The sequence below is a fragment of the Dendrobates tinctorius genome, unplaced genomic scaffold (genome assembly GCF_039654945.1).
Source record: "Dendrobates tinctorius isolate UK_male_01 unplaced genomic scaffold, ASM3965494v1 ptg000044l, whole genome shotgun sequence".
NCBI lineage: Eukaryota > Metazoa > Chordata > Amphibia > Anura > Dendrobatidae > Dendrobates > Dendrobates tinctorius.
Window position 1 is genome coordinate 16,761,847 of NW_027361712.1, and position 13,478 is coordinate 16,775,324.

A 13,478-nucleotide genomic window follows, 5' to 3' on the forward strand; every position below is an offset into this window, starting at 1 on the left:
CTGTGTAAGAACTGAGTCATCAGCTACAGGAGTTGAAAGAGCCCGAGCATCCAACCCGACTATTGACAATGCCTGGCTGATCCATGGGTGGAAGTGACTTCCTAATTTTTATTTCATGGATTGAAAATATGTTTTTATTTCGTTAACCTAACCAAAAAAATGGTTAGACAATATTTTGAGTAAAATGCATAATGCGAAACAGTCAGACATGTATTGAAACAGTTGTACCGTTCAGAGGATTCTCAGGACACTGAAAATCTATGACCTCCTCTACAATAGTGGTCCGCTTACATGGACAGACTGGCGGTATGAAATGACCGCGATCACAAAACCCTTACTGATCTGCAGTCATTTAATAACCCATTTACATAAGCAGGCTAAAGTAAATGATGTGCACTGAGCGCTCTATAATAGATCAGGCGGTTAGTTTTCGGCAGTATAAGTACTGTTTACACGGGACAATGCACCGCCGAAAACAATGATCTTCTGTGCTGCGCAAAAGATTATTTTGCCCGATGAACAAGCGTATTTGCCTTTCTTCCAAAAAAGCAAAATGACATTCTGTGTGCAAAGATGCTTCATACAAAAATCAATAAAATCAATATAAATATACAGGGTGGGCCATTTATATGGGTAAACCTAAATAAAATGGGAATGGTTGGTGATATCAACTTCCTGTTTGTGGCACATTAGCATATGGGAAGGGGAAAACTTTTCAAGATGGGTGGTGACCATGGCGGCCATTTTGGATTCAACTTTATTTTTTAAATGGGAAGAGGGTCACGTGACACGTCACTTATTGAGAATTTCACAAGAAAAACAATGGTGTGCTTGGTTTTAATGTAACGTTATTCTTTCATGAGTTATTTATAAGTTTCTCTTTGTTTACAGCCATTGACATGTTGCAGAGGTTAACACGTGAGGAGCGGATAGAAATTGTGCTGATGTCTGGTGAACGCAGTACCCGGGTCATTGCAGCAGATTTCATTGCAAGACACCCTACGCAAGAAAACTGTCACCATTCCCATTTTATTTAGGTGTATCCATATAAATGGCCCACCCAAAAAAGTTTGCCTCATCACTGTACATAATGTTCTGTGTAAACTGAGGTTCCTGTTCCAATTTTTGTTTTGCCCATTCTGCAAATTCAGCGCGCCGATCTGGGTCACCAGCCATTCCCATTTTATTTAGGTGTATCCATATAAATGACCCACCCTGTAGTATGCAGTGTTTTTTGCATCCATTAAAATCTAAAACCGAAGCAAGTGCCATATTAAATGCTATTTTACCAGTTTTGGAAGCCAAATGAGTTTGCCAACATAGCACACATATTAGGAGATCAACTGTAAATATTTCAGTAAAGCATTCTTTTTTAAAATTTATTTATTAACCCCTTCATCACCCAGCCTATTTTGACCTTAATGACCTGGCCATTTTTTGCAATTCTGACCAGTGTCCCTTTATGAGGTAATAACTCAGGAACACTTCAACGGATCCTAGCGATTCTGAGATTGTTTTTTCATGACATATTGGGCTTCATGTTACTGGTAAATTTAGGTCGATAATTTTTGCGTTTATTTGTGAAAAAATCCAAAATTTGGTAAAAATTTAGAAAATGTTGCAATTTTCACATTTTGAATTTTTATTCTGTTAAACCAGAGTTATGTTACACAAAGTGGTAACTAAATAACATTTCCCACATGTCTACTTTACATCAGCACAATTTTGGAAACAAATTTTTTTTTTGTTAGGAAGTTATAAGGGTTAAAAGTTGACCAGCGATTTCTCATTTTTACAACAAAATTTACAAAACCATTTTTTTAGGGACCACATCACATTTGAAGTCACTTTGAGGGGTCTATATGGCAGAATATACCCAAAAGTGACACCATTCTAAAAACTGCACCCCTCAAGCTACTCAAAACTACATTCTAGAAGATTATTAACCCTTCAGGTGTTTCACAGGAACTAAAGCAACGTGGAAAGAAAAAATGGACATTTAAATTTTTACAACAAAAATTTTCTTTTAGCATCAATTTTTTCATTTTCACATGGGTAACAGGATAAAATGGATCCTAAACTTTGTTGGGCAATTTCTCCTGAGTACACCGATACCTCATACGTGTTCATAAACCACTGTTTGGGCGCACGGCAGGGCTCAGAAGGGAAGGAGCACAATTTGACTTTTGAATGGAAAACATGCTGGAATATTTAGCGGACACCATGTAGAGTTTGGAGAGCCCCTGTGTGCATAAACATTGGAGCTCCCCCACAAGTGACCCCATTTTGGAAACTAGACCCCCCAAGGAACTTATCTACATGCATAGTGATCACTTTGAACCCCCAGGTGCTTCACAAATTGTTCGGTAAAAAAAAAAAGTACTTTTTTTTTCACAAAAATTTTCTTTTAGCCTCAGTTTTTTCATTTTCACATGGGCAACAGGATAAAATGGATCCTAAAATGTGTTGGGCAATTTCTCCTGAATACATCGATACCTCATATGTCGTCATAAACCACTGTTTGGGCTCACGACAGGGTCCGTAAGTGAAGGAGCGCTATTTGACCTTTTGAATGGAAAATTAGCTCCAATCGTTATCGGACACCATGTCGCGTTTGGAGAGCCCCTGTGTGCCTAAACAGTGAAAACCCCCACAAGTGACCCCATTTTGGAAACTAGACCCCTTATGGATCTTACCTAGATGTGTAGTGAGCACTTTGAACCTCCAGGTGCTTCACAGACGTTTATAACGCAGAGCAGTGAAAATAAAAAATCATTTTTTTTCCTCAAAAATGACTTTTTATCACGCTATTTTTTATTTTCGCAAGGGTAACAGGAGAAATTGGACCACAAAAGTTGTTGTGCAATGTGTTCTGAGTACACCGATACCCCATATGTGGGAGGGAACCACTGTTTGGGCGCATGGCAGGGCTCAGAAGGGAAGGAGCGCCATTTGACTTTTTGAAATTAAAATGACCTCTAATCGTTAGCGGACACCATGTCGTGTTTGGAGAGCCCCTGTGTGCCTAAACATTGGAGCTCCCCCACAAATAACCCCATTTTGGAAACTAGATCCCCTAAGGAACTTTTCTAGATGCATAGTAAGCACTTAGAACCCCCAAGAGCTTCACAAAAGTTTATAACCCAGTGCCGTGAAAATAAAATTTTTTTTTTTAACTCAAAAAAATATTTTTTAGTGCACAATTTTTTATTTTCACAAGTGTACCAGGAGAAACTGGACCCCAAAAGTTGCTGTCCAGTTTGTCCTGAGTATGCTGGTACCCCATATGTGGGTGGGGGCCACTGTTTGGGCACACGTCGGGGCTCGGAAGGGAAGTAGTGACGTTTTGGAATGCAGACTTTGATGGAATGGTCTGCAGGCATCATGTTACATTTGCAGAGCCCCTGATGTACCTAAACTGTGGAAACGCCCCACAAGTGACCCCATTTTGGAAACTAGACCCCCCAAGGAACTTATCTAGATGTGTGGTGAGCACTTTGAAAAACCAAGTGCTTCACAGAAGTTTATAATGCAGAGCCGTGAAAACAAAAAATCATTTTTTTTGCTAAAAAAAATGATTTTTAGCCAGCAATTTTTTTTCCACAAGGGTAACAGGATAAATTGAACCCCAAAAGTTGTTGTCCAGTTTGTCCTGAGTACGCTGATACCCCATATGTGGGTGGGGACCACTGTTTGGGCACACGTCGTGGCTCGGAAGGGAAGTAGTGGCATTATGAAATGCTGACTTTGATGGAATGGTTTGCGGGCGTCATGTTACATTTGTAGAGCCCCTGGTGTGCCTAAACTGTGGAAACCCCCCACAAGTGACCCCATTTTGGAAACTAGACCCCCCAAGGAACTTATCTAGATGTGTGGTGAGCACTTTGAACCCCCAAGTGCTTCACAAAAGTTTATAACGCAGTGCCGTGAAAATAAAAAATATTTTTTTTATCTCCAAAAATTATTTTTTAGTGCACAATTTTTTATTTTCACAAGGGTACCAGGAGAAACTGGACCCCAAAAGTTGTTGTCCAGTTTGTCCTGAGTACGCTGATACCCCATATGTGGGTGGGGACCACTGTTTGGGCACACGTCGGGGCTCGGAAGGGAAGTAGTGACATTATGAAATGCTGACTTTGATGGAATGGTCTGCGGGCGTCATGTTACATTTGCAGAGCCCCTGATGTACCTAAACTGTGGAAACCCCCCACAAGTGACCCCATTTTGGAAACTAGACCCCCCAAGGAACTTATCTAGATGTATGGCGAGGACCTTGAACCCCCAAGTGCTTCACAGAAGTTTATAACGCAGAGCCGTGAAAATAAAAAATCATTTTTTTTCCTCAAAAAATGATTTTTTAGCTCGCAAATTTTTATTTTCCCAAGGGTAACAGGAGAAATTGGACCCCAAAAGTTGTTGTCCAGTTTGTCCTGAGTATGCTGGTACCCCATATGCGGGGAGGAACCATTGTTTGGGCGCACGTAAGGGCTGAGAATGGAAGTAGTTACATTTAGAAATGCAGACTTTGATGCAAAGGTCTGCGGTCGTCGTTACGTTTGCAGAGCCCCTGATGTGCCTAAACAGTAGAAACCCCCACAAGTGACCCCATTTTGGAAACTAGACCTTCCAAGGAACTTATCTAGATGTCTGGCGAGCACTTGGAACCCCCAAGTGCTTCACAGACGTTTATAACACAGAGACGTGAAAATAAAAAAAATCATTTCTTTTCCAAAAAAATAATTTTTTAGCCCCCAATTTTTTATTTTCCCTAGGGTAACAGGAGAAATTAGACCACCAAAGTTGTTGTGCAATTTTTCCTGAGTACGCTGATACCCCATATGTTGGGGTAAACCACTGTTTGGGCAAACGTCGGGGCTTGGAAAGGAGGGAGCACCGTTTGACTTTTTGAACGCAAAATTGGCTGGTATCAATGGTTGCACCATGTCGCGTTTAGAGACCCCCTGATGTGCCTAAACAGTGGAAACCCCACAATTCTAACTCCAACCCTAACCCCAACACACCCCTAACCCCAACACAACCCTAACCCTAATCCCAACCCTAACCATAACCCCAACACACCCCTAACCCTATCCGTAACCCTAATTCCAACCCTAACCCTAATTCCAACCCTCTTTCCAACCCTAACCCTCTTTCCAACCCTAACCCTCTTTCCAACCCAGCCCTAACCCTCTTTCCTACCCTAACCCTCTTTCCAACCCTAACCCTCTTTCCAACCCTAACCCTAATGGAAAAATAAAAATAAAAATAATTTCTTTATTTTATTAGTTGATCCTGCCTATGGGGGTGATAAACGGGGGGTTTATTTACTTTTCATTCTATTTTGATCACTGTGAGAGTTTATCACAGTGATCATAATAGAATGAAGGGAAATTGCAGCCGGCGGGCGGACTGCGCATGCGCCCGACATTTTCAAGATGGCGGCGCCCATGGTCCGGGACCGCAGGACACCGGGAGGCGGAGAGGGACATCGGAGGTACCGGGGGGGGGGGTCGGAAGGTGGGGGTAGCAGAGAAGGGGGAGGGGAGCCGATGATGACGGCGGCGGCACATTGCCGTCGTCAGTCGGTATCGGGGGCCGATCGGCCCCGTGAGTCGATGGGGGGGGTTCGGATCACGGTCTCCAGCCATGTCCGATGCTACTGCAGCATCGGCCATGGCTGGATTGTAATATTTCATCAATTTTCATTGATGAAATATTACTATCACTCTGATTGGCTGTTTCACTTTTAACAGCCAATCAGAGCGATAGTAGCCAAATGGGGGCGAAGCCACGCCCCCTGTGGTGAAGAACAAAACCCCCTGTATCTGTGGGTCGGGTGACCTTTCAGTGACCTAGGTCACCCGACCCGCAGGGGGGGTTTAAAGTCATGACGCCACATAGGCGTCATGGGTCGTTCTGGCACGACTTTTCATGACGCCTACATGGCGTCAAAGGTCGTGAAGGGATTAAACAAAGAAAGAACGGAAAACATACACAGTTTGCATATCACCAAATCAGCATATACTCGCTCACCATAATAGTTATGGAAAACAGTAAGCGTATAACAATGAGTTTTCGGTAATACAAATATTAATACACATACTTGGTCATACAGAACTCGAAATATTACAGTACAACTAAAGTACCTATCCTTAAAATAGAACACTAAAACTACCTTACAGCCAAAAACAATTTCCATATGGTTAATAATATGTTACTGCGTAGTGTGAACCAATGTATACTTTACCACTATCTCTATCATATTGGAGCTAGGTCATTAACTACGTGATGATCCACTCCCTGACAGAAGTTATGTCGCGTATCCATGCTATGTAAATAAATTTATCCATTGGTTGTATAAATTATTCTTTTGAAAGCTGAAACCCTCCGAAATGTGGTTTAGATTAAGAAAATAAATTGCCATCAATGCAGAAATAGTGATCATTTAATGGACACAGAATGGTCAGATTTTGGCAAGACAAAAGTTTTGTCGCCTGGTCATATAATGCACCCAATCCAAGTTTACATACTCACCTTTGCTCAGTAAATGATCAGTTAATTAGTGGGTGTGTATAAAAAGAAATCCAGCACCCCAGACCTTCACTTGAGCTGCCACTTGAGCTCTTGACATGCCAAAAATCCACCCTGTGACCAAAGCCTGGATTATCAAAAGGCAGAAGACCAGATCCACTGCAGAGGTGGCTGGCACCTTTAATGTGTCTCAGCGTCAAATACAAAGAATTAAAAAAAGATTCGAAGAGACTGGAGATATGTTTTACAAGCCCAGGTCCGGCAGACCCCGCAAGACAACTGCTCAGGAGGAACGTTTGTTGGTTAGAAAATCCAAGCAAGCCCCTCTTCCACTGCAGCAGAGCTCCAACACGCCTGGTCACCTCAAGTCCATGTTTCAACTAGAACAGTTTGTAGTATTCTGTCTCGAAATGGCCTTCATGGTCGAATCAGTGCCCAGAAACCAGCACTAAACAAAAGGCAAATAAAAAAAGTGTGGCATTTGCAAAGTCCCACAGTCTGCTATAAAGATGGACGCTGGAAAAGTGTCAGAAGGTGGATTTCTCTGATGAATCTTCAGTAGAATTACACCACAGCCGCTGCAAATACTGCAGGAGACCTACTGGAGCTCGTATGGATCCAAAATACACCCAGAAAACAGTTAAATTTGGTGGTGGAAAGATCATGGTGTGGGGTTACATTCAGTATGGGGGTGTGTGAAACATTTGCAAGGTGGAAGGCAATATCAATAGCCTAAAATATCAAGAAGTATTAGCTACCTCTTATATTCCAAATCATAAAAGGGGTCAAATTCTGCAACAGGATGGTGCTCCATCTCTACCATCCATCTCTACAACAAAGTTCTTCCAGGCAAAAACATGGATTTTTGTGATAAACTCACCGTAAAGCAGTAGGAGATCACAACAGACATATCAACCTTAATGCAGGTGACAACATGTCTAGAAAAAACCCACCTAGTATTATAAATACTGTTACGTGTTACAGAACCACTCAGCACCCAGAATATGTTGTGCAGTTATATGTATGTATAATAGGTTCCATGTGAGATGCATGTCCCTAATGCATCAGTTCACAGGCTGCGCCCCTGGGCAGAGGGGACACGATATTCTCCTTTTGTCCGCCCTCCCCCCACCTTTGTAATTCCCACAGTAAACATCGGCAGGCTCCGGCCACCTGTGGCTTTTGTAATGTATGTCTGGCCTGCTGCTTTTCTATTGGCCGGCCCTCTGAATCTGTGTGATATATTCTGGGTCCTGTGAGTAAAGTGTTGTCAGACTGGAAATACATGGAGAAGCAGTGATCTTTTATATACGCCCATGTAACCAAGGAATTCCAGCCAGCGTCATTCATTCAGACTCCAGCCAACGCAGAGCGGACCTCCGAAAACACGGGGTGGTACTGAAAGAGGTACCCCAGCTTGGTAGACCCCGTTACAAATACATATTAATAAATAAGGTAAATAAAGAGCCAACTGGCTATCAAGGTGGGTGCTGTGTCCCCCAATGAGTGTCTCGGAGAAAAGGAATTAACGGTGAGTTTATCACAAAAATCCATGTTTCTCCTTCGCCTCATTGGGGGACACAGGTACTTTGGGACGTCCTAAAGCAGTCCCTGGGTGGGAAGTTGACTCACCGATCCAAGCTACATGCACCTCCTGTTTTAGAGGTGCTCCACCGCTGCTTGGAGAATCCTTCTACCCAGACTCGCATCTGCCGAAGCCTGAGTATGGATATTGTAGTGCTTTGCAAATGTGTGCAAGCTGGACCAGGTTGCAGCCTTGCAAACCTGTTCCGCCGATGCCTGGTGCCGAAGAGCCCAAGAGGCGCCCACTGCCCGAGTAGAGTGCGCTCTGATCCCTGCTGGAACTGGTGTGCCACTGATGTGGTAAGACTCCTGAATAGTCAAGCGAATTCACCTGGCTATGGTCGATTTTGAGGCAGTGAGTCCCTTCCTGCGCCCCTTGGGAAGCACGAACAGCGTGTCCGTCTGGCGAAAGGGTGCCGTCCGCGACACGTACCTCCTAAGAGCTCTCACCAGGTTCAACGTATGAAGAGCCTTTTCCACGCGGTGTACCAGTGCTGGACAAATGAGTTCAAGACAATATCCTCATTAATATGAAACGACCTTCGGCAGAAAGGGAGGGGTTGGTCTGAGAACCACCTTATCCTTGTGGAAGACCAGAAATGGTGCTCGGCAGGATAGAGCTGCCAGCTCTGAGACCCGCCTGATTGACGTTATCGCCACAAGAAATACTACCTTCCAGGAAAGGTAGGCTAAAGAGACCTCCTGTAATGGTTCAAATGGAGCTTCCTGTAGAACACTTAGGACCAGGTTAAGGTCCCAAGCGTCCAGGGGCGCCTTATAATGAGGTACCAAGTGAGAGACTCCCTGAATGATAGTCATTACCTGGAGTTTGGTAGCAATCGTGCGCTGGAATAGAACGGATAAGGCGATATTTGTCTCCTGAGGGAGCTTGGGGCCAAGCCTGAGTCTAGGTCAGACTGGAGAAAAGCCAATATGTTGGGAATAGAAAATCTCAGTGGAGAACCATGGTTCGAACACCATGTGAAAAAGACCTTCCAGGTGTGATGATAAATAGGTCCTGAGGCCGGCTTCCGGGCACTATCCACTGTAGCAACCACATTGCGGCCGAACCCAGCCTGGGCTAGAATCCAAGATTCAACGGCCAAGCCGTCAAACACAGGGCCCCTGAGTTCGGGTGGTAGATCGGGCCCTGGGACAGTAGGTCTGAGCGCTCTGGCAGGCGCCAAGGAACGTCGGCGAGTAGCTGTACCAGATTTGCGTACCACGCTCGACGAGCCAATCTGGGGCCAGCAGAATCATTGGAACCCCTTCCGGCTTGATGATCTTTATGACTCTCGGAAGTAGTGGCAGCGGGGGAAATAGGTATGGGAGGCAAAACTGGTTCCATTGCAGAACCAACGCATCTATGGCAATTGCCTGTGGGTCCCGGGATCGAGCGACAAACGCTGGTACTTTGGCGTTCACTCTGGCGGCCATCAGGTCCACATTAGGCGTCCCCGGCTGAAGTCTGCTGCCCAGTTCTCTACGCCCGGGATGTGGACTGCCGATATCGCCGAGTGGTTTCTCTCGGCCCATTGAAGCACATGCCCTACCTCGTGCATGGCTGCTCTGCTGCGGGTGTCCCCCTAATGATTTATGTACGCCACAGCCGTGGCGTTGTCTGACTGAATCCGAACGGACCGGCCTGCTAGAAGGTGATGAAACTGTCGCAGAGCTAGCTGGATTGCCGTATTTCCAACAAGTTGATCGGGAGGCGTGCCTCCTGCAGCGACCACCGTCCCCAGCCGAGGAGGCTGGCGTCGGTTGTGACCACAAGCCACTGGTCTGGGGGGGAAAGGGCTTGCCCTGGAGAAGTGAGGCACTGGATGTCCACCACCCGAGTGTCTGTCTGACCCGCGTGGACAACCAGCACCGGCGATCGAGAGAGAATGGACTTTTGTCCCAGGCTGATAAGAGGGCGTGCTGCAGGGGGCGAAGATGGAGCTGGGCAAATGGAATTGCCTCCATTGCTGCCATCATCTTCCCTAGGATCCTCATGCAGAAACGGATGGTATGAGGGACTGGTTGGCGCAGTTTCCGGACTCCCTGCTGGAGAGCTAGGGCCTTGTTGTGAGGGAGAATTACCAACCCTCGGAAAGTGTCGAAGATCATTCCTAAGAAGGAAATCCTCTGAGCTGGAACAGGGGATGACTTTTTCAGATTGACCAACCATCATAAGCGGGAAAGAGTATCTAGCGTGATGCTGACACTCTCCTCGCATGCCCAAAATGAGGGGCCCTTGAACAAGAGGTTGTCTAAATAAGGAAAGACAACTATGCCCCGGGAGTGCAGGGTGGCCATGACGACTGCCATGACTTTTGTGAATACCCTGGGAGCGGTTGCCAACTCGAAGGGCAGTGCTGCGAACTGAAAATGTAGGCCGTTGATAGCGAAGAGCAGAAACCTCTAGTTCGGGGAAATAATGGGGATGTGTAAGTAGGCGTCTTGGATGTCGATAGAGGCCAAGTATTCTCCCTGCCCCATGGCAGTGTAGGGATTCACTCTGGTAGGTAATGGCAGGGCTGCAGTAACGAGGCAACACACAGGCTTAAAGTCCAATTTCAGTGGTTTAATGTCACGTTGCAAACAGCAGGTTAACAGAAAATAAGGAAAAACATAAACTTACTCCAGCTTGGAGAACCACTGGTCCCAGACTCACTCTTTGCACGGGACGGGCTTAGCTAAGTGGCTGTCAGGTCCTGCGGCATCCGCCAGGTGCCATTTCCAGGGTTGTTGGGAGTCTTGCTGCTATAGTCCTGCAGCACGGGGATCCTGTGTACAAGTTCAGGATAAGTCCAGCCAAGTTCCTGTAACTTCCAGACACAACCTCACCATGTGCCAAATACTAACCTCTTTTACATAGCCTATAACCCCTCCCACAAGTGAGGTAGACATCACATGGGTTGATCACATGACCATGACATCATTGCAGGTCCTGTCTTTAGGGAAAAACCCGGCCAAATATTAATCTGCTGGGAAAAATGTATCTCCCATCCAGTAAAACACCCTTTACTGTACCACAGCAGATATGACTGAACGGAGAGACTCCATCCGAAAATGCCGTATCCTGATAATCTTGTTCCGGAGCTTTAGGTCCAGAATGAGCCTGACGGCCCCATCTTTTTTGGGCACCGTGAACAGATTGGAGTAGAACCCCTGATATTTTTCGTTCTCCGGTACGGGGACAATGACTCCGTTGTGCTGGAGTAATTTTATGGCCTCGAGTAAGGCCCTTGCTCGGGCAATTACTTTGGGAGGACAGGAAAGAAAAAACCGTTTTGGGGGGTATTTGATGAATTCTATCTTGTACCCCGAGGACACCAGCTCTCTTACCCATGTGTCGTGTGTGACAGAGAGCCAGGCGTGGCGAAACCAAAGCAGGCGGCCGCCTACCTTGCCGGAGTCGCCTTGAAATTGCCTCGAGTCATTTGGCTGAAGATATCTGGGACCTAGGTCCTCTTGATCTAGGCTGGTGGGTACGTATTCTCCCCAACGGGTTAGTTCTATATGAAACCTGCCGATTTCTGTCCTGGCTGGGATGACCGGAAGCGGCGGGATCGGTCGCTGCAGCCCACCCGGGGTTGCGAAAGGACCGAAACCATGTCTGAGGTTGGTGACGAAACGGTTGTTTGACCTTTTGCTGAGGGAGAAAACTGCTCTTTCCACCAGTGGAATCAGAGATGAGCTGATCCAACTTCTCCCCAAACAGACGCCCGCTCTGATAAGGCAAGGAAGTCAGGGATTTCTTGGAAGTTGTGTCTGCCCGCCATGTCTTCAATCATAAAGCCCTCCTAATGGAGATCGCATTTGTCGCAGCGAGTGCCACGCAGCTGGCCGCATCCAAAGATGCATTGATTAGGTAGTCCCCGGCCAAAGTGATTTGATTTGCCATCTCTGATACCTCTGCTGGTAGGTCCATACCCTGCAGGGCTCTGTTCAATGATTCTGACTAAGCCATCATAGCCTTCGCTAGCCAAGTTGCTGCAAACGAGGGGGAGAGTGCTGAACCTTATGCCTCAAACACTGAGTGAGCCAGGCTCTTTATGAGACGGTCAGTGGGATCCTTGATAGAGGACCCACCAGGTATGGATAACAGGGTTTTAGAGGCCAAGCATGACACGGGTGGATCTACCGTTGGGGACTCTGCCCACTTCTTGTGGAGATCAGGGGCGAACGAATACATCGCCTCGAGCGCCTTTTGCCCTGAGAAACGCTTGTCGGGCCGCTCCCTGTGTTGTTGCACTATGTCCTCAAACTCGGGGTGACAGTCAAATACTCTATGCGGCTGCTTTGCTCGCTTAAATGAGACCTTGTGACCTGAGGCCAAGGGGGAATCATTTTCAATCCCAAGGGTCTGGTTGACAGCCTCAATGTTTCCCGGTACTCTGGAGTAACCGAATCAAGCGGCTCATCCGAGTCGTAATCTGAGCTCCCGTTAACGACCCTTGGTGAAGGTGAGCGAGAGGCTGAGCTTATGGATGCTGAAGCACCAGATGGACCGGGAGACGCTGTGTGGGTTTGTTTTCTCCTGCGTCTGCCTAGAGCGAGAGCGGCCCCTGCAGGCCGGAGGCTCCTGTGAGGTGGAGGACCCCTCTAACACAGGTGAGCTGCTATCCCTGCCCCTATCTGGGGCTCAAAGGGACTCGATTGCTCTCATAAGCGATGCCATGGACTGCGACAGAGACAGCCCATTCCGGGGGGCTCGGTCGCAGGGGAGGGCTCCTGGGCACGTTCGGAATCGCAAGCTTCACACATCTGTTTGGTTTGTGCATGTGGGAAGGTGGACTGACAGGAGGTGCACGCAAAGTACAAAAACGTGTGTGCCTTAGCTTTTCTGGACATGCTGGCTGGTAAGTGATATGTCAAGGGCAAAAAGCTTCTTAGCCTCTGGAAAACACAGAGGGTGGCCTTCCTCCAGGGGTAGCAGTTACCCCAGTCCTGTGTCCCCCGTCCTGGATCCTGTCAGGCTTCCAGCCTGCCGATCAGCTGCTTTTTTTTAAAAATAAAGCGCGCCTCGGCGTGTGGGCGGGCCTTCGGACAAAGAGGCGGCCGCTGGGACGTCATGGGGCGGAACTTCTGTCCACGGCCTAGCTCTGGCAACAGCCGGGGACTAAATTTTTGACATCCGCCCGAGGCCCCGGGTCCACCGGAAGTGGCCGCGTCACAGGGGGCGGGACTTCTGCCTGCGGCCTAGCTCCGGCAAAAGTCGGGGACTAAATTTCGGCGTGCGCCCAGACCCGGGGCGGGACCGTCGGAAATCGGGCATAGACAGAAAAAACATGCACCGCCAGCTGCCACGCTATGTGGCGCAACCCATGGAAGCCCGGGGATGTCCGAAAACGGCGCCACCAGGAGTGCCGACC

The 13,478-nt window shown here is 47.1% G+C and overlaps 1 protein-coding gene across 5 annotated transcripts in view; it reads right to left on the reverse strand.

The window, feature by feature from the left end:
* Window positions 1–13,478, reverse strand: part of DCAF11 (DDB1 and CUL4 associated factor 11) — a 96,586-nt gene that overhangs the window by 39,650 nt on the left and 43,458 nt on the right. The gene's annotated exons all lie outside the window — the stretch shown is intronic.